The following is a 3,504-nucleotide window of genomic DNA, read 5'->3' on the forward strand; positions in this document are numbered from 1 at the left end:
TTGGTTTGAAGGGTTAATGTACAGATAACACATGTGAAAACTAGAACTTAGCAAGCACTTACTAAATATTAACTGCAATTGTATCATCATGAATACTTGGACATTTTCTAATAATCTAAGAGGCACCTAAGATTTATTCCTCTTCTTCATTTTCCCCCCAAATTATATAAGCTTAGTTGTAAGTTTTATTTTATTTATTTTTTTAAAGATTTATTTATTTATTTGAAAGTAAGAGTTACACAGAGAGAGGAGAGGCAGAGGGAGGCAGAGAGAGGGAGAGAGAGATCTTCCATCCGATGGTTCACTCCCCAAATGGCCGCAACGGCCGGAGCCAGGAGCCAGGATCCAGGAGCTTCTTCCAGGTCTCCCATGCAGGTGCAGGGGCCCAAGGACTTGGGCCATCTTCTACTGCTATCCCAGGCCATAGCAGAGAGCTGAATCAGAAGAAAAGTAGCTGGGTCTCAAATCGGCACCCATATGGGATGCCGGCGCTTCAGGCCGGGGCGTTAACTTGCTGCGCCACAGCACTGGCCCCAAGTTTTATTATATGTTCCAAAGTAGTAGTGAAGGCACAGTGTTCATTTACACAATTACATATAGTTTATTAACATTTGGGTAACTCAGGAACAAGAATGTCACTGATTTTAGAACAGAACTCATCTGTGTTGTACATAAGGTTTAGACTGCTGTTTTAACTCTGCAGACAAGCGTTTCAAAACTTGTCTCCTGACCAGGGGCACCAAAACCATTACCAGCAGTTTTAACAAAAGAGAAATATGTACTTTGGTGTCTACATACAAGAAGTTTTGGCCTAAGATTCTCTCATTTTCAAATGAGAAAAAAAAAGCTCCCTGGGTGATCTGTTTGCACAGCCAGGCTCTGAACTACTGAGGGAGAGCACAATCCTGTCTTGATTGGATCTGAGTCTCTGAGAATAAACAACAAAGTTAAAGCATGCTGATTTTTTTAAACCTTGAAATGACCAGTTTGGTGCTGGGTGTAGGGGTTTACAATGAAAAGCACTTTTCTGCTAGAGAAAGCTATTGACCTTCCCCAGGTGTGGATGCCCTTGTTTTCCAGAAGTTTCACCTTGCTGCTTGGTCTCACCATGTTGTTAAACATTCCTCTTGCCATTGTCACCTGCCTAGGGATACAGATTGCCCGCCAGCCCAGGAGTCTGGTAAAGAACCAAAGAATTCCATAACCATCTATTCACCTGGGCAAGACTCTTGCCTGTCACATAATAGAACTCTGGGCCTAAATATTGAGTAATGACCAGATGTTAATTCTTCAACTATGGCTTCCACTTCCCTCTTAACTTGTGGATATAAAAAATTGCTTGACTTATCAGCTCCTTTAGAGGAAAGCAAGTTGAAATGTTTGCACTCTCCTTCTTTTGTCACCTCTGCAGACTTCAGCACATAATCTCTGTTAATATGAAAAAATCCCTCCTCCTTGTTTTTTTTTTCTAGTGGTTACCAGGCAACAGAACCCACCATCATGGCCTTGAAAGGCAGAAGCATAGGCATCCAGCATGTCAAAGTCCACCACTTCTTGATTCACATTTTTATAAGCTTCCGCAGGAACAGTGAGATCGCTCTGGCCAATGTAAGGGTGACTCTGGAAAACAGTTTCTGTTCTAGGATTTCATTCAAGAGGACTTTGCCAGTTTCCCCACTGGTGCCCGGAATAAAGATGGGTTTATTCTGCTTCCTGAAGTCTTCCTGAAGCTTCAGCATCTCCTCTGAATTGACCATGCTGGGGAAGTAATATATAGGTGCTGATCTGGGGAAATTAAGGTCTGGTAGGTTCTCGCCCCTGATAAAAGATCTGGAAGAAGTTATTAATCTCCCCATCTGTTCCCCTGGGAAAAAGTGCTTCAAAATTCTTAAGGCTGTTGACAACTCACTGTGTTAAACATGTTTATCAAAAATACAGTAATACCTAGTTATTCTTAGTGAGCTTACTTCCATAATGATGGAAGTTATAAACATTAATCTCTTCTATGTCGTGCATGATCAACAAAGAACCAGGAATTGAGATCTTGTAATAAATAATCTTAATCACTTAGTTTGGGTAGGTCAAACTAAATGAATATTAAGTTTGGGAGGAAGTTTGTTAATATTTGGAAATTTTATTTTTTGTCTGAAAGTTGATTGTAGGTTTTTGTATGATCTAATACCAGTTTTAAGGTTGGGGATTCTTTATCCTTCCATGTATGATTACAAATCTGTACACTGCTTCATACTTTGCTATGTTTCTGTTTTATGTTAATGTGCTTTCTTTCTTCTCTCTTTTTTAAATTGCCTGGGAAGCCTTTTATTTAAGGTATACAAACTTCATATATTTCATAATTGCAACTTTAGGAACATAATGATTCTTCCCACTCTACCCACCCTCCCACCTGCACTCCCACCCTTCTTCCTCTTCCTTCTCCTATTCCAATTTTTATTTTTTCACTAAGATCTATTTTTAATTAACTATACATTTAAGATTAACTGTATTAAGTAAAGAGTTCAACAAATTGTATGGGGAAAAAAAGCACTGTTCCTCAACATCAAGACAAGGGCTGTTCAAAGTCATTGCATCTCCAAGTGTCAATTTCACTTCTTTTTGTTTTTAAGATTTATTTATTTACTTGAAAGTTAGAGTTACACACAGAGAGAAGGAGAGGCAGAGAGAGAGAGAAAGAGAGAGAAGTCTTCTATCCTCTGGCTCACTCTCCAATTGGCTGCAACGGCTGGAGCTGTGCCAATCTGAAGCCCAGAGGCAGGATCTTCCTCTGGGTCTCCCATGTGGGTGTAGGGGCTCAAGGACGTGGGCCATCTTCTACTGCTTTCCCAGGCCATAGCAGAGAGCTGGAAAGAAGTGGAACAGCCAGGACTCGAACCAGCGCCCACATGGGATGCTGGCACTGAAGGTGGCTGCTTTACCTGTTATGCCACAGCGCCGGCCCCCAATTTCACTTCTATAAATTACCTTTTAGGTGCTCTATTTGTTTTTTAATTTTTAAACTTTTATTTAATAAATACAAATTTAGAAAGTACAACTTTTGTATTATAGTGGTTTTCCCCCCATAACCACCCTCCCACCTGCAAACCCTTGCTGGCCAAGGGTGAATGTGTGACTCCCAAGCCACTCCAAAAATGTTTGGAGTCAGGAACCCTTAACTATTTTTACTGAAGAAATCACTGTCAATCTGGAAAGCCCCTCCTGTAGGTACTTTTTTAAAACCAGATTTGTCCTAATTCTTACCTGAGACTGAAGACCGAGCTGGAATGAGACTGGGCTGTTTGGAAGGACTGGCAGGTCAGTCTGTGCTCGTACAAAGCCTCGCTCTAGCCCATGGGCAGCTGGAGCTGAATTTGCACCTGTGAACCACTGGTGGGTTCTCCTAGGAAGCAGGAGGCCACCACCTGCCATGTTTCTGCTCTCCTGGGTCATGAGACTTAATCCTCCGAGCTTGGAAGCCCTTTGGTGAGCATTGGGTGCTATTGCTGCATT

General features: G+C 41.6%; 1 pseudogene; it reads right to left on the bottom strand.

Annotated features, from left to right (window-relative positions):
• Nucleotides 1–783: 783 nt before the first annotated feature.
• Nucleotides 784–1,899, bottom strand: LOC100344841 (oxidoreductase HTATIP2 pseudogene; annotated as a pseudogene).
• Nucleotides 1,900–3,504: the final 1,605 nt, after the last annotated feature.

Source organism: Oryctolagus cuniculus, chromosome 8, assembly GCF_964237555.1.
Source record: "Oryctolagus cuniculus chromosome 8, mOryCun1.1, whole genome shotgun sequence".
In the NCBI taxonomy this organism is placed as follows: Eukaryota; Metazoa; Chordata; class Mammalia; order Lagomorpha; family Leporidae; genus Oryctolagus; species Oryctolagus cuniculus.